This window comes from Aquila chrysaetos, chromosome 4 (genome assembly GCF_900496995.4).
Source record: "Aquila chrysaetos chrysaetos chromosome 4, bAquChr1.4, whole genome shotgun sequence".
Classification (NCBI taxonomy): domain Eukaryota; kingdom Metazoa; phylum Chordata; class Aves; order Accipitriformes; family Accipitridae; genus Aquila; species Aquila chrysaetos.
In genome coordinates, this window is record NC_044007.1 from 63,441,452 (window position 1) to 63,460,338 (window position 18,887).

General features: G+C 36.1%; 1 long non-coding RNA gene across 1 annotated transcript; it reads right to left on the minus strand.

Moving 5' to 3' along the window:
* Positions 1-3,255: 3,255 nt before the first annotated feature.
* Positions 3,256-17,877, minus strand: LOC115340322. Its single transcript, XR_003923017.1, has 2 exons — positions 16,446-17,877; positions 3,256-6,327 (listed from the first exon to the last, which is right to left on the minus strand). It is a non-coding gene; the product is annotated as an uncharacterized LOC115340322 (long non-coding RNA).
* Positions 17,878-18,887: the final 1,010 nt, after the last annotated feature.

The following is an 18,887-nucleotide window of genomic DNA, read 5'->3' on the forward strand; positions in this document are numbered from 1 at the left end:
ATTGACTTCAGCGGGACTGAGGTTTTGTCCCAGAAAAGCTCCTCTTTTTCTGGGCTAAAACCCTAAACTAAAAGGTATGTACAGTAACAATACATTATGTGCAAACAATTAACTGCCCATCTTACAATTCCTTTAACATCAGTACATGCTCACCTCATCTGACAGTTCACAAAACCTGTCCATAATACATGTCTTTCCATTAGGTTTGAGATGATGATAGTATGACACTGCAGTTTGTGGACATTGCAGTTGTTCAACAGCAACAATATGTAAACCTACTGTAGCAATGTAGATAGATACATTGGTCTATCACTGAAACACAAATAAAAAGAAAGAGCTTGCAGAAATTAATAATACACACCATTAGCTGAGCTAATGGAACTATAAGGAGTTAATGTTTTTCTCATCTTTATGAATTCAAATGATAAAATTAAATACTTTAAAAAATCTTACAGTACATTTGTAAACAAATGAAACTGCTGTATATGGAAAAATTCTAAGGATTGCCTTTGAATGAATATCATGGAGATAGAGTCACATAATCGCTTAATATACACCCTATCACCTTCATTAAATTATAGAAATCAGAAAACAATTCTCTCTGACAATTTGATCTTAGAATAGTCACATTCAGAAGCATAATCTTTGAAACAATATTTGAAGAAAAGTTTCTGGATGTCAGTGATCAGCAGTGTACAAGTTTTGGGATAACACAGTTGTTGCCTAAACCTTTAAATATCTGTATTTTTATGTTACATATATTCCCCAAACAATTTTTTGCCAACACAGGATTCACAAGCAACACAGCAAAGTTGTTGCCTTTGAAGCAAAGTACAGTTTTGTACAATCTATTCTATGAAGTTAATCCTCACTGAATAGAATTTGGTTTTGAACCAAAGTTCAGTCAACTTCAGATGCAATGCAATAATGAGTCTGCATTGGCAGTGCTATGATGAAAGCTTTATGTAAAAAAATGGAAATTTCTTTCTTTGTTCTAAGTAGAATGAACATTTTTAGGCACAGTACCTGTAATACTTGGAAGTAATTCACTTCATTAGGGAAGACTGTATTAGCCCTGGGAAAATTATAATGAAAGAGATGTAAGAGTTTGTCATGTTAAAGATAGAGGTTTGTTTATCAGGGGCGGAAGGGGGGAGCCCTGTTCTGAAGAATAAAGTAAAAGGTAACTAGTCATCACACGAGAGCCACAGATATTTACCCCAATCAGAAAAGTTCATTTTCTAAACAGGCAGCAGGCTAGTAGCTACTTCAGTGAAGCTACTGTGTGGAATTGGAGTGTACAATTGTGTCCCTACTCACAGCATATAGTGAAGCTATTAGGTACATCTGAGAGCCATTTAAATGCAAATAGGATGTGAGTTTGTCAGTGACTAAAAACAGTATTCAAGGCAACAGCCTTAGTAATTAGAAACCATCTGGTATCATGAAAGCATACAATACTTTCAGTATTTCCACAAGCCAAGAGGTTGCATTTTATCTCCTACAGTAATAGAAACACCTATGCTTATGTGTTAGAGCTCTGAAAATTAATATGCAAAATCAGATCCATCTTGCTATTTTTCATCTGGGTCACTCCTAAAAAATAAATAAATGAGAAGCCTGGAAGAGAGAGTGCCATAAACTACAAAAAGGAAATTTAAGAAGAACACACACAAACAGATGAGTACCTGACAAAATGAGGGAGCCTTGTTGAAACCTTTACCTCTTTTTTACCTGGTAAGATTATGAAAGACATAAAGCAAAATATAAGTTTGATAGCTTGCCTGTCAGATCTTCTTACAAAATTATGTTCTGTATTTTCCATGTGTGGTATGTAGAAGTGGATTCCAAATAAAGTAATTTATCTAAAACCTCTTTCTTCTCTGGCCCTTAGAATCTTAGGGTTTAGGATTTTAATGCTGCAGAGACTGAAATGAAAATATTCTAGTCTGTCAGTCTAAACATAAACCACCCTTCATCATCTTTGTTTCCAAGCTAATATACCCTAGAGAATATACCAGCAGGTTATTCTCTATTAAAAAAACCAAACCAAACCAAAACATGACACCTTCAGTGCTAGTCTGGGAGATTAAGTAATAGTTGAATACCGACAACAGATAATTTGAAATTTAAATTAATAGTTGCAGTAATTGTTGTCTTCAACATTATATTTGCATGATGTTTACCATTTTCAACTTCATTTGGCAGTTTGTAACAGTTGACAACAATACAGAACTTCAGCTCCAGAATTTATTAGTGATAACTATAAAGGATATGGAAGAAAGTAATATTAAGATATTTCATTGTGAGAGTTTCAATAGTTGGAGGAGTAATAGGAGAGGCCCACTATAGTCATGCAATGGATGCAGTTTTTATGCAGAGTGAAACTGTTGAAACATCTAGGTCTTTGTGTCTAATTGACCTAACTAATTTCCAATGACACAAATCTATTTGAGACTATCAGCTGTGAATCAGAATGGTTATTCTGCTTTCTGGGTATAAATTCTCAGGCTAAGAGGCCTTGATATGGTTTCTCTTCTAACATGGATCACTTCTGTACAAAATCAACATTATCACTCAGTACTCAGAAAAGATGTCTGTCCACATTAATGGATTGGTTTATAGCCTTATTTCAATCATTACATGCAGTATAAAGAAATCAATCCTGTTTGCCAACAACAATGCTTCATTCAATATCCTTGTGTGTAATAGTTAAGTAATTAATTTTCATATAAGCACCCATTTGTTCTCTTTTTGTATATGAGAGGATGAATTATTTTTCTGTATGCTTTTAAGCTATTGTCCTAAATAAACCTTAATCAATGAGAAAACAAACCTATATAGACAATCAATTCCCTGTAATTTTTGGTTAATTTTCTTTGCCAACTTGCCCATCAGAATGGTTTTCTAACGTTCAGCCATTTCACCTCTGTTCACAGCTAATGCACACACATTAATTTGATACGAGAAACTAACAATAAGATATTCCTGACGTATTTGAAACAGTGATAGTTTCATAGATAGCTACATAGTTAACATCACTTAAAAGATTCTTAAAAATAAGACTGCGGCAGCTGTTAGGTGGTTATGTAGATAACATAAAGTTGTAGAGATAACATGCAAAGTTTCTGCAGAACACTCTGTCTGAGCTGGGACAATATGCAATTTACCACACCACAGTGGCATACTTGAACAAATTCTTGCATTTCATTTTTCTGTGTTATTTCAAAAAAGAAGAGAAGAAAAAAAAAGTGATTTGGTTTAGCTGAACAACAGGAAAGGAAGTTTATTGACATCCCTGTAATTTGGTCACTTTGAATTATTACACTCCGTAAAACATATGCAGATTCTTTTTCAAGCTGAAGATGTAAATCATCATCCATAATACTAAATACAGTCCTTCTTTTATAACATCACTCACTCACACATCTGATCCTCCAAATCCCCATTCATACTTGCATACGTATTTTCCTTGCATGACACTTCTTGCCAAAGCTGTTGAAAGGTTTATAGTCTGTGCCCTTCACAGTTTGTTAGCTCAGCTTTACTGAATTAAAATCTAATAACATAGATGACAGAAATAATTTACACATTATAAAGGAAAACAGTTCCAAAACTTTTTGCAGTGTTATCATAGTATTTTCTCAAGAATATAAAGAGGCATACTACCAACATTCTTTTGCAAGTTAAGGAAAGAGATTCATTCCAGCAGGCCATATATTAAGTTTTAATTAGTGTTCTTGCATGAAGTCTAAGAACTAGCAATAAGAAAATTATAAACTGAAGTGAAGAGACTATATCAAATAAAAGAACAAGTGAGTGTAACATTTATTAGGAAACTATACAATATAAGAGCAGCCTTCAAAAACCAGTAGCCCAAAATGAACCTCAAGACTGTATTTACAATTTACAGATTTACAGTTTGATTGCATTATAAACTACAGTCATGCCAATCTGCCTCACAGAATATAACTTTGCAAAACTTAATAGTGCACCTTTCCAGTGTTCAAAGAGAATTTTTGACCTATTGTAAACTGCACAAATGGGATCAAATAGGGTCACATCAATCAAGGGAGATATGAACTATGACTAGAGTCACCTAATAGGATATGTAACTTTTTATAAGAAAACAAATTATCAGGTGAAATAACAATCCCAATTATGATACATACTTTGACTATAAAGTTTCCTGTAAAATTTGTGTTAACTCACAAGATTAATGCATTCAATTTGTAATGGGAAAAGAAATTTGGATTAGATATAAAAGCAAGAATTCTTGAGGAGTTCCACGATATCATTCTATTTCCAAAACAGATTTTTCCAAGCAGCTTCATCTCCATTTAAGTCCCGTTGCGGTCAGGCAGGGAACTCAACCTTTATGGAATTATTGCAGAGGATGGAATTGCCTCAGAAGCACCAACAATCTGCCCCATAACATTTGTTCACTATAAATGATTAGTTTTGTCAAAGATAATGCTAATTAATCACTACAGATAACTCTCTTCAGAGGTGTCAGACAGAACAAAAATTTCAGAGGCATTTTATTTCTCTCTATGCGTCTCATTACACCTAGGAAAGGAGGACAGAACTCTCAAAAAATGACAATTTTTGACTGAATTTTCTACAAAGTACCAGAACGTAATTGCTTCAGGCTGTTGGCCAGAAATGCAAGATATGAGCACCCTCACATGGAAGGAGGAAAAGGAGAAGAAGGTATCAGGAGTGTCTGGACTAGAGATGTCTCTGAACATATGGCAGAAATCTTTCAGGCTCCCTCTTCTTCCCTTTGAAAATCACGTGATTTAGAGCTGTGGAAATTGCAATTGGCAGTGTCCAAGTCCTCTCACTGTTACAATAAGGATTGCTGGAAGTCCAAAGGCTTTCTCAGCCACTTCACTCTTGAACCTCTAGCCATGATTACAAGCTTTTTGTTGGTCCTGATCACAAGGTTTTAAGGTTCTCAGTTTGTATCAACTGAGGAGGGAGGCAAAAGCAAATCATGTGCTTAAATGTATGCATGTATTTTTTGTCATGTTTATTCCTTTCATAATGAGTGGAGAGAGTGAGGTAGTTTTGGGGCATAGTTCGTCAAATCAACTTTAAGCAACTGCATGAGCATGATAAGATTTCTGCTCCAAAAGTGCTATCTGTAAAGGAAATCTTGAGCAACTAGCTCAGACATAGGGACAGTCCTGCAGATGTCCAAGTAAGACATCACATAACTAACCAAGACTATGAAGCCAAAAGCCTTGAAGCCATTGCTCAGTCTGTGCTCTCAGGCATTTAGGATTTCAGACATTTACATGACTTGAAACAGAACTTTTTCCTTGGAAAGTACATGGGTTCAAGAGGCAGGGGAGGATTTAAATTTTTTCTACTTGCTCTTCAATTTAGGAAGATTGTTTAAACTTATTCAGGAAAAAACAACAACAACAAAACAGGAACTTTGTAATCCCCTACTATTTGTTCTTTGAAAGAAATACTTTAGTTTCCTTCAATTTTGTAGTATATTTAGATCCCTTTTATAGAAATAGAAATTTTGAAAATGGTCAATCCTCATAGAAAAATCGATGATTTTGTGTTGGTACTATTAGTTTTCATTACAGTCATTGTGACAAAAAGTGAAGTCTCTAGTGATATCATTGCTTTTTATTTCTGAATGTCAAGGACTCACATACTAGAGTTCTGGGAGTTTTAAACTTAAATTCTCCCCTTTCCCTTGGGAACTAAGAAATACTCAGAAATTTATCTGCATTGTTTCTCATAATTTACCAATTTATTATATGAACAGAAATCCCTGCTTTCTAGATCAAGTATTCTGAATGTGACAAGCAACGCTTAGACTTTAAAGGTTTTCTTTACTTTTAAGATACACTGGGTGCTTCCCATGAGCAGTGAGCCATACATATAGCTGTACTCATGAGTGAAGTATACTATTGTCTTCGGTATCTTCCAAGATCTCAGGAAAGGATGCCACTTGCTTATAGCAGACTTTCGCTGGGAGTCTATTCATTTTAGGAAGTAAAGGCCTGATCCAAACCCCGCTGAAGTCAATGGAAAAAGACTCCCATTGACTACAATGGGCTCTGGATCATGCCCTAAGTCCAATCTCTTCATTAATGCAGGCTTAATAATGTCTTTCCAGTAGCCTGGAGTACCTAAGGTCCCGGCAATTTCAGCTGAACAATTTCACTTTAGATTGCCATCCACTGGAATTTGAAAGGTGAAGCCGAAGTCTTTTTCAGTGACAAGAAATCTTTAACTGGGGTCATTTTCAGTTCCTAGTTATATTCAATCCTACCAGTTCAGTCAAAATCCTTAGGCATCCTAATGAGAAAACAGCAAGAACAAGTGAAGCCAAAGAAATATACGTTGTTCAGTGCATGCTTCAGAAACACAGTGTAGGCTCTGATTCGATCAATGAACAGATGCATGTTGATGCTTTTGGAGAGATCAGAGTAGAGCCTGACTACACAGGACAAATTAAAGATTATAGCACAGTTAACTGTATAAGGTTTTTGGTTGTATTTCTTTTTCAACTAACAGACAAGGCAAGATACAAGGTTTCTCAAAGTGTTCTCTCAGTTTGCAGAACAAAGCACAAATGGTTCATAAATAATGAAAAATGGCAGAAAGGTATTAACATTACAAATAGTAATAACACCCTTAAGTTCTCAGAACTTGCAGATGTGAATTGTGAATGTTTTATTAGTACAAACTTTGACAGACAGACGGTAAATGGATAGAATTACTATAGTGTTATTAAATCAGATATAAAAATATATCTGTATTATGATCAGTTTTATATGAAATAAAAATCTGAAACAAACATAGTTTGTGCTTTTACTGTTTAAAATTTGTATTCCTGATAAACCGCTAGACAGATTAGCTCTTCCAAAAGATCTCTAGCATCACCCATTGCTCACATTTCATTAAATTGCCATTAGCAACACTTATTATTTTACCTTGGTTATTCATACTGACAAGAATGGCTTAAAAGTTGAAGCTTTTTCTTTTTGTAATCAATTACTGTTTGTTGCACTAAAAAATATCATCCAGGTGCCATGCACTTTTTATAATAAAGATCTTTCTAAAGTTATATTCTAGTGCTTAAAAAAAAATTATCAATGTAAGTTTACCAGAATTTCAATAGGATTTACCATTAAGAGACCAGCACATTCACTGATCTATAAATGCTTGCAGACATGTCATGATCCTCCCACTAAGCCAGTGAAATAGATCAATTTAAGCTAAGTTCTGAGCTGAAGAACTGGTTTTGCCTTCACTTTTACTTCAGTTATTTTACCAGAGCCATTTCTGCAATACTGTTTGACCACTCAGATTTAGCTATAAGCAACTCAAAAACCTGCTGATAACATTTATACTAATTAATTTTAGAGATAAAGGAAGCAGATCTTAAATGTCTACATCAAAATATGCCAGTTTTCCAGAGGAATAGATTTATTTTGCATACGTATAATTACAAACTTGCTTATCCAAGGACTCTCCCAAAATATGGAAAAACCTCAGGTTTGGTTCCATGGTATGAATCACCTCAGACTCATGTATTTCTCTCCAAAACACCTGAATATTATCATAAAATGGTGTGGGGTTTTTTTCCTTGCTGAATTTAAAAAAAAAGATCATGTGATTTTTTTTTTTCTGTAAAATAAACTTAGGTCATTTTACAAATCTTGCCAGTTTCTGGCAAAGGAAAATTTGCCTAACTTCAATCACATCTAAAACTCATATAGTCATGAGTGACATCAAGGAACACCTGATTTGAGGTAAATGTCTGTGACATTTATTTCTTTTTCTTCTTCATCTAACAAGTTCTGGGCAGATACACTACTTTAGCTTAGAATCTAGTATTTAGTAACACAAAAGCTAAACCAATCGCAAGTCTGTTGAACAAATGAAGTACAAAGCCTGTTTTCAGTTTGACTCAGTATCTTTTTCCATCCCTTCATTCTTGTTTAAATTGATATCTAGTCAGTACTGTTTCATTCAGACCGTAGTCTCTTAAACTTGATGGAGAAAATGAAAGCCTCCCACAACCTGGATCAGGTGAAAAAGAAAATTCGTGCAGTTTATATGCTGTTGGCTGGAGCCAATATAGACAAAGTTTCACATCTATTTGTTTGAATAAAAGGCATGAATTTGTTTTGATATGGTTTTCAATCTATCCAAGGATGTCCATTTATCACTTTTCAGATGAAAGGTATAGCTATGATCAGCAAGATCAATAGACATCAAAGCTCTTTAAGCAAGGTTTAGCAACTGCTTGCTAGAGACATATATAGCATGGCTACTAAAATTAGCCTGGGTCATTGGATTATAAATAACATCTTGATCTATGGCTCCTATTTCATGCAACTAAACAAATGTTAAAATCCTGCCCCTAGAGTCTCATAGTGACACTGGCCAAATTTCAAACCCTGGAAGTTGTCCATGGTGTACAGTGCATAGAAAACATTCCCCACTGATTTTCAGACAGAAGGAAAAAGTGTTAGTCAAGATAAAATGCTTTGCTGGAGAGGATTTACAGCACAATGCTGTATTGAGAAAAATTCTTTCTTGCCCTTACTCCATCTGCAGCAAGGAACTTAAAGCGTGCAGGAGGATACTCAAACACCCTCATCAGAGGGAAAAGTTAATGACATGATGACATCCAATACATTGTTTAAGCTAGTTTTAAAGTCAACAAATAGACAAAGGTATTTGTAAATTAAATAGATTGTTTTCAGCAGTTCTAAGTGTTTCAATATACATCTGAGACAGAAATTTCAGATCAGTCTGTAATGTTCCCTAGAGACCTAGAGAAATCGATAAACAAGGCCATAATGAATTCACTTGTAAGCAGTCAACAGTTTAATTCTTATAAGGAGTGTGAATCACTATCAGGCATCTAACACACTAGACTGTGTTATCTAGGTTTTTAGAATAAAAAAAGTTAATAGACTTAGTTACATTACATACTATTAGAAATAACTTCTTACTGACTTGGCAAGTCAGTAGATTGGGTGGGATTTTACTTTCTCCCCTTCTATCCCCCTACAGTTATTAAATCCAAGCAAAAATTTAATTTTTCATTAATTTCAGATGTCCTACAAAGGTCTTAAATGATCATCTTGCATGTACCAATATGCTGTATGTAACTGCACAGAAGAGAAATAACTAGCATTTTTTGGCCTTGCACATAAGGCCTAAGTGAGTAACTGTAGTGCAAAATCTTTGTTTAGAGCAAAGTTATGATTTTCAAATATATACCTGAAAGGAAGGTGATATACATTCATTCCAGTATTAGCCAGGCAGTACTACTGGTACATACACTGCAACCCAACAAGTACATGGTCACTAGAAAAAATCTGAATGAAAATCAAGACAAATCATTCCCTTTCTCTTTCCCTTCTTCTCTCCACCACTCAGGTAAATATCTTCCTTCTTTATAGAAGAACATACCAGCATTCAAGTATGTTTTTAGAGGTGTTGCTTTGCCCACATCTCTTCGTGCTCTTATCTGAATCTGTAGTCCCTGGTATCACATTCTTTTCACCTGTATTGTCAGACATAGCAACCAATGCTACAAACTGGATCAAAAGGCATTACTTTTAGTTGTCACTGATGTAAAATAATAAGCACTGATCTGACAGGTTTAAAAAGAAGAATGAATGGATATGAATGTTATGAGGCTTCAGAAATGAAACCATCTATCAGTAATATTAATCTTGTTTTTACAGTGGACGTTCTGTGAAATAGAAAGGAGGTTTATTTTCTCTGGAAAGCCTTGATGAGAACCAGGACTCTTATTAACCAAATGCGTTATTTTTTTTTAATTAAAAGAGGAGACAGAATGCATGCTTACTCTCATATCCCTTATTTGTCAGCTCATTTCCCAATTCATCCTCAGGCAGGCATATTTGGTAGATTAGGCCTCCACTAGAGAAAAATCATGTTAATATTTTTTCTCTTTAGAAACCATCAAAACTGAAGCATATCCTGAAAAGTTTTAAAATAAAACAGCCCCCCTTTACCTAGGCACAAAGGAACTCTTAATTAAAACTTAATGAAGGACGGAAGAAAAAGCAATAATACAATATGAAGGGACAGGTAGATGAGAAGGAAGCATTCACCCTGAGATATTTAATATTTTAATTGGTTATCTGGAAGAAATAAGAAAGTGTGTGTTATGAGTCTGATTCTAACCTTATTAAAGTCAGTGGCAAAAAGCCCGGTGAGTTCAATGGGGCCAAGATGAAGCTCTAATTGAATTAGGAACTGACTTCAGATAAAATACGTTACTTTCTACCCTTCTTCTTCCCATTTTAGCAGAAAGAAATAAGAAAGACTTATTGAAATCTGTCACAGAGGCAGATAATTGAGTTTGTTTTGACCTGGATCAAAAGAAATAAGTACTCATGAGGAAAGTAACTTTGACTATGTATTCATTGAAATAACAATGCTGGACACTGAGCTTTCCAATAGAAACTGACTACCCTACTGAAGTGTCTAAAACCTGTCCTGCACTAAAACCTCTGGTGTCTAAACACCTTGCTGATAAGGTAGCTCTATTTAAACACAATAAATATTGAACCTTTCTCTGAAAAAAAAAAAAAATGTAGAATTAACTGAGGGAAAAAGGCACATCCCCTTGTGCTTATAGTCCCGTCTGCCACTCAGCACTTGCTGTAAGTTCACATAAGGTGTAAGATCGCATGAGGAAGAACTGCCCAAAGAAACCTTCACTCCCTTTTACTGGTTGCAAGATGACTTATCAGTTCTTACTGGTGAAAGAGCAGTAATAATAGACCAGAAAAAGACCTCCATTTCCCTTTGCCAACAACACCATCTCAGAGTCTCATTCCTCCAGCTGCTACTGGTCCCTGCCACCTCTTTGACCTTGGTCACTGAGTTGAGATGAAGGGAGACTCGGCTATCTGAGGCATCTATTGGGGAGCAGCCCTTCTTCTGTAGGGATTCTCTTCCAGCCCTCAGAAGCAGGAGCTTCCAAATTCTCCTGGAATAGCAGAACTGAAATATGGAAAGACAGATGCAATATCAGAGACTCCTTTCAACTGAAAGGTTTCGGATAGTGTTACCTAAAACTAAGAATTCAAGTAACTTAATGAAAATAATTCCAAAACTAACCACCTGCAAGTGCAACACTCTAGCTGTTCTTGCATAGTTCTCTGTTAAATCACTCTTGTGAGAACTATTCCTTTTCTGTTTAAATTCATTAAAACAAGAGGGAAACTGAAAGGAGAGGAGTAAGGAAGAGTCCAACTCCTTGGCCCAGTGGTTGGAGGCCATTTTCTTTCATGTGGGAGACTAAGCTTGAAACCTCCCAGATCAGTTTCAGAGGGAAACCAATTCTATTTCATGAAAACTGATGCAGATGAACAATCACCTAGTAATAAATTAGAAGAATGTCAGACAGCTTGAATCTGCCTCTCATATTCTTTTTGACGGCAGCAAAATAAGTACTTCTATTACAGAAGAGGGGCTTTATTTACAGTGCTTTGGTTTCTGATGTACAATAGGGTTAAGGAGTTTTTTAGAGAAGGCTGTTTCCTTCCCTACTCTCCCTGCAGTGGCACAGGCTTGGGGAAATGCCAAGTACCCATTGTTCCCTTTGGCTTCTGCTGTATTTATCCTCGTAAGGGTCCAACCCATCCAAGATCTTGAAGCAAGATTTGGCTTTGAGACATTATGTACCTTTGACTAAACAGCTTTTAACATTCATTAAGAGTGATTGAAAGACATAAAAACCAATAACAAAACACAAATAAAGTAAGTGTGGAGTTTCTTTAGTCATGATCTGGTAGAACAGATGTTTTCTAAGCATCATGACATTTTAGCTGCATCTTTTTTTCCCCCAGAATAAAATACTACCAGCATCTTCAGAAAGCAAACTGATAAATCTTTTTAATTTATGTTCATCATCATAGCAATTGAAATACATTTTGTAATGCCAAGCATGAAATATTCTGGAAATGGATGAAAGCCTTCCTCTGTATTTCTCTGTCCAACTTCTTTGTGCAATATCAGTCCAAATACTTGCAGCATTAGCTTGGGCACATTTGCAGTTTTCAGCAATCTGATGACTGCTTATTGCTGTCTGGGGACATATAAGCTCTTGTGTTCATAATGGAGTATCCGCGTACCTGGGAGACATGCATACTAAGTGATGAAAAGCATGCCATATTAGAAAATTGATTGCATATGTCAGCATATGCACCACATTTTTACAAATTAGTCTGTGTTAAACTCCACTATATGCATGACTGGGAGGAAAGGAGAGATTCATGACTTTTGTTCAAACTTGAGCTTCCTGCAAAGTTTTAATCTAGAATGTATTTCCTGTTGAAAACAGCAAAGGCAAAATGCTGTAATATTCTCATATCATGTTTATTGGATTTATGAATTTTATAAAACTTCAATAACAAGCTAGGGGAAGGCTTGCATAAGCATCAGCATTACATGTTATGATTGAAAGCCTGTATCAGCACAGAGTTCTCTCCAAACAATACATCGCCCAAGCAGTAGATGTAGAGATAAGCATTACTATTATCATGAAAGAAAAAAATCTGGTTTGTGCTTTTGTTCTCCCTTTCTCCTTCACAATGCTTGTTATCATTTTAGACATCAGTGTACAAAAAAGGACAAATTCAAGCTCCTCAGAAGTAACTCTGCAGTGCCTTTTTACTAAAAGGTCTTTTTCCAGGGTTCTGTGGATTGGGTCTTTGAATGTGACCTTGTATTACATCATTGCATTTTTCCCCATTTTTCAAACAATGCACTATGATTACAGTACTGGCTAGATGGCATAGCTATGCAATGTTTTGCCACGCTCAACAGGAGTTCCGTAGCACAGTACCTGTTTCTAAATGATCTGTAAAATACATAGAGCAGAGGAAGGTGTTGAAACTGTCTGGCTAACAGCTTTCAAAAGTATTTCGGAATGCAGAGAGTTTGTAATTCTTAGAACTAGATGAAACCAACATAACTAAAATGTTAGCAGACAATGCCTGATCCATGTCTAAAACCAAACCCCATAAACTCATTAGAGGATTTTCAAATTGTCCAAAAGGAACAGAAATGGCTCCACTCCATGGTATGCTGTACATTAATTTTATGCACAAGTGTACAATGATTATTTACTTACCACTGCTGCGGTTTTGGATGTTTTTTTTCTCAGCAGCCTCCTTCACTTTCCACTTTCTCTTGTATGTACTTTGAAACTGAGGATAATAAGGACTGTTTTCACATGGCAAAAATACAGCTATGGCATAAACCTAGCTAGCTGGAACTTTAAGTTTTGTTTCTCCCCTAACAGTAGAAGGCTCCATGTAGCTATAATACTCAGGTTGTTCTTTACATTGAGAAAATATATTAGCAATCTTCAGTTGCAAAGATCTTCTTTCTTCTGACCCAGCTGGTACTCAGCACTGACAAAAGTCAGCTCCAAACTGGATAACAGTTCCTGAGAGGCTTGGAGAACTTTAAAATGTTAATAAATGTTGGGGAGGGAGGGGGAAGGGAGGATACAAAAATTTAGATCTTCAGACCTTCATGCTCAAGGTAAATGTTGTTTGAGCCATGGTGTTCAACAAAAAATTCTTCAGATAGGTGTTTATCAATGAACATGTCTCAAGAATGCTAAAGAAAATCCAGAGTGATAGGATGTATTTTAAATTAAATTAGCTACCTCTTTATTTCTACTTTGACTGCTAAAATATGGAGACAGATACAGACGGTATAGGTATATAGTTAAGGCTTAACTAGACCAAGTTCTCCATCACCCACTAATTTCTGTTATTACTGTCATAGCTGAAGGTGGGATTTCAGTGCTAATCAAAACGACAACAGGTCTGTCACAAAGAACATCGCCTCTGAATAATCAACCCATTTAGCATCATCAGCAACAGAGGGTGGTGAGCCCGTCCTCACAGACTGGATGACAAGATCCTGATTCAGGAGCTAGATAAGAGCCTCAGTATGAAAAGAAGTTTCCTAGTGACTTCACTGGATATTATCCCCTTGGTATGTAGCTGCTTGAAACTATATGCCTTATAAGAAGGAAACCAAAGGATGTTAAGTTTTGCAGTATTTCAGGGTAGTATTTACTAGGTTCAGAATCGCACAGCATACTTCTACACACTTTTGCTACCGTGATCTACTTCTGTCGCTTCTTAAAGACTGCATTTTATACCTCCTATTTAAATGTTTTTTTCATCATGATGCACAGATTCTACAGAAAGGAGCCTGTGCAAAGTCTGTTTGATTAATTCTGGTATAGAAGAACCACTCATTTTCTCAAACCATTAAAAAGTTCCTAAATGTTCCCTTTCTTTTCTCTATATACTCCAAACAGATGTGTGTTTAAAACTTTATGCTATCTAAAGTTTATGTCCCTGTTGAGATTTCCATAAAAGTTTATGCCTGTTGAGATTTCTGTCTTTTGATCAAAGCCAGTTGAATAATAAAATCTTAGAGAACTAAAATCATGCAGAGCTTCCAGAGCACTTTCTTATTTTTATTTTTATGCATCTTGGATCTAATCATTTTCCAGCGGCACATTAAGTGATTCAGCTAAACTCTAATGACATGTGGTGGCCTTTTTTTAAAAAGCTGTATATTATATGTTATCATAGCAAATATTTTTTTCCTTTTGAGTCCCCACCAAGATAAGCTACTGAATTGCAAAAAAGATGTTCATCCAACAGACGTATACAGAGTACAAAGTTTGCATTACAAAAAGGGGAGGAGAAGTAAAACTAAGAATTCTAGTTGAATTTAAGGAGAATCATCACAGATCTGAAAACCCTAGCATATATAATAATAATGTCACATTATCTTTGCTCCCTTCTGCTATGAACTGAAGGTTTTCCATGTTAATATCACTCTCTTTTTCAATCACCAATGTGATGGCAATATTAACAAATGGAGATGCCATATTCATATTATTTCTAATAATTTAAGTTATTACTAGCTAACTAACGCTCAATATTTGCCCAGAGTGGTGTAGACTTTCCACCAACACACCAGAAGTTAACAAGATCCTTTATGTCACTAAAGTTACTCTCAAATGACAGCAAAAGTCTCTGGGCCTGGATCTTTGCCATGCAACTTAGATAAGAGTTGAAGAAATTCCTCCTGCAGGCAAAGCTGTAATGTACTGTTTTATTACTAAAGACGTGCCAGATATGCTCAGAATATGAAACAAAACCACCCCATGGGTGTTTTCTACACCAAAACAGTCAGTAGAATGTGGGAGTGAAAAAGTTGGAAAGGAATTAAAAATTTTGTCCATTTGGCAAGGAAAAGTCAAAATGCAGAGACTTGGCTCTGAAAAAGAGGAGACAATAATTCTTTCTGGCCAGCAAAATCAGTTGTATTTAAAGTGTCTGTCCCAAAAATAAAGGATATCGGCTCCTTGTTACAGATTTTTAAATGTTAGATTTATAATTTTAAACTGGTATACACATATAAAATCATTCACGTTCCTCAGCTGAACTCCATTTTATGACAGCATGAAATTTGTTACAAAAATGGGGGTTAGGACTGGGTTTGTAGAGTAACCAAGTGTTCAGCTGTTAGTCTTGTAACACTTAAAAATATTATTGCTGCATTGATCATTTGGAAAATATGCTTACTTCAGATTTCTGGTGTTCTCTTTCATTGTTTTACTTCCTTTTCTAACTTACATGGGTCAGTTAAGTATAGAGCATTAAGTTTGCTTTGAATCACTGATTTGTCAAATGAAGGGAAAGAGCAGCTCACACATATTTTCACTGATGTTGAAAACCCCTCTAGCACTAAGCAAGAAATGAGAAATGCTGTCTTTCCCCAATGTAAACCGTATTCCGTGCTTCACTAAAGATGGTGAAACCCATTCGCTTTCAACAAACTGATTTTTCCTAATTAAAATTTTCCCTATACTCACAAAAAAGCAGGATCTAGAGGGATGATGTGAACAGACCATGAATCAGGCCCTGCAGTTTTATTAGCAAAACCTCAGGTGGGAGGTGTCTTCATTTACTGATGCAGTTGATGCAGCTGAATGGTTCATTTAACCAGATACATGTATCTAGGGTCTATGCAAAAACCCCCCAATTTTTTATTTTTTTTTTTTTACAATAACTGCAGCAAGTGCCATGGATGCCTTTCACATCCAATTCAATTAAATGTCAAGTAATCACTTTCCAATGAAGCCACCATTTTAGAAGTAGTTGAGTGCGTTTACTATGTCTCTCGCTGGAGCTGAGGAGGACAGACCGAAGAATGGCAAACTTAAAAGGTCTAAGTAACTAGATATTGCAGAGCTGCCCACTGCATGTGGCAGCACAAGATTGCCCCTGTAGGCCCAGTAAGTCCTTGTCTGCCCACATTCACACAAGCAGCTGTTAAGTCCTTCCAGAGCCCTGAACAGAATCGGTACTCACAGTTGTGGTATCCTTCTCCCTGGGAAAAAGAAGGTTTGCACTTCAGTCTTCCCTTATCTGAGAATGAAGAGGTGCAATGCTGCTGCACAGTGTTGGTCAGGCCTGTTACTTTGGTAATGAAATCTGAGCATCTCCTTCTTTCCATTTTCTATCATGGGCTGCTTAGATTGTCTCTCTACTCCTAGTTACGGTTTGTTGCTTGAAGGGGATGGCAGCTTCCCTTTTTTCCCCATAGTGACCTTGTTGGGAGATTGCGGATCAGCACGACTCCTTTTCCTGGGAAAGAAAACGGAAGGAAGCAGCAGCTCCTGCTTCTCCTGATGGTAGCTGATGTTCTTACCTTGCTGATGATAGCTCTGACACACCACTGGCAGGTTTTTGCCAGGCTATGCAGCTCAAATGTGTTTTAATAGGCACGTGAAGGAGGCTAGGACAGGGATTTACGTTGTGTGGAGGGACATACTAATATAAATACAGCATAGGAGAAAACATAGAAGCACTTAAAACAAAACTTGGTTTGACAATGGTGCAGGTATCACTGGGAGAAGAAAAGGGGCGGAGGCGAGTTTCTCTTTGTGCCACATTGAGGTATGAATATAGCAGGAGCAGGCATGCCAACCCAGAGGTAGATGGCCCAGACAACACTGATGCACAGTCATTACAATACAAATCCCGTATTCCTAATAAGCCCATACTGCAGTCCATTCCAATGCATCTTCATGGCTTTTGTTGTGCTGTATAAATTAAAGGTAATTAACATATGCTGCAATCACATGTTTTCATTTTGCTGTTTATAGGCAAGGTAAGGTTAAGATGGCTCTGAAGTGATAGATGGGAAAGAGCCAGGTGGGTGCAAGGGTAACACAAGGTCAGTGAGCTGATAGATAGCATTTCAGCATTTTTGGTGATTTTGGAGGAGAGAAGGGAACAGAACTAAGCTCACTGTGGACAGAAATGAAAGGCAGCAGTGATGTAAAATGATCATCAAAGAGTAAAGAGAGGTGATGCTAAGGTGATGATGAGGAAGAGCAGTGGAGCCATGAGTCCACAACTTCACATCAAATGTTGAGTCAGGAGTGAGGAGATAAGAGACTTCCAGATCAGATATGGACTTCTGTGTTAAAAAGTGTTTTGAATGCTGTGGGTTTCATCCTTTGTATCATTTAGCTCTTCAGCTGTGTTCCCTGAGCTGGAATATCTTTGTGGTAGCAGGGAGATTGCACATCAAGTGGAAGACAAGAAAACTCAAAAGGCCAACTTCTTTGTAGGACAGTGTTCTCTAAAGCATAGGTATTACAGCTATGTTTTGGAGTTTGACATGGACAGTACCTTTTTATTTGCTGTCTAAGGAATTTATCTGTCCTAAACATGTCTGTAAATTTGTGAATGGGTATGAGCAACAGTCCTTCATACTCTTCTCTTAATTAGCATACCTTTCTCTGTTTCTTTTCTTTGTCTGCTTTTTTTTTTTTTTTTTTTTTTTTTTTGGTGCTAGCTATTTCTTTTGAGCAGGAAACCTTTCTACTTTCTCTTATTCCCTCCCATTGGCTACATCACTGCTAGGTTCAAGAGAGTATCTCTAGCATAAAAATAGAGAAAAATAGAAGGATAAGGTACTAACATTTCTCAGAGCCTTTTTTTTTTCCCCTTTCGAGCTGTTCTTAGAATTGGGAAGATATAAAAGGTTTACACTGGGATAGTTTACAAAATGGACTTCCTGAGATTTTTAAATGATGCTGCAGAGAAGACTTCACAAACAAAAGGCTGTATTTCCTGGAGCAGAGAAAAATTATTGGGAGTGGTTGTTCACACTATCATCTAAAAAGAAAAGTATATACATAACACTACAGCAATGGGAAAAAGAAAAAAAAAAAGCAAAACTATGAACAATATGGCAATGCACTGTGATAACAAAAACTCATCTTTAAAAAACATGTAAGAAATAAGCATACTGACAACATGGCTATACATCACACACATTGCACCAGTCAAACCAAAAAATGGTCTAATAACTACCATTCTTAGTTTTAGCTTAAGGCAAACATGAGTTAAAATGCATGAAGGTAACACTACTAGCTGAACTAATCCACAGTAATTTACTAAGTTGTTACACAGCATACATGTAGCTGTGTTAATTTAACAAGCTAAACCTTTTTTTCCATAAAATGGAAAAGGTGTAATAGAATAGGTTAAATTTCACTTATAATATGTGGTCAAATACCAGTTTTGAGTATTCTCTTTCTAGCTAATTAAGCTTGTGTGAACTTGAAGTTGCTTAAACTAGACTGTCTGTTTGAACTAGCTTGCTTGAATTGCTTTCTGTTTTTAAAAAAGTGGCTTCATAATAATAAAAAATACTCATAGGAAAGGCAAACTGTTTATTTTCAGCAACAACCCCTTTTATTTTAATATTTTGAGTTTTATAGATCACATTACGATATC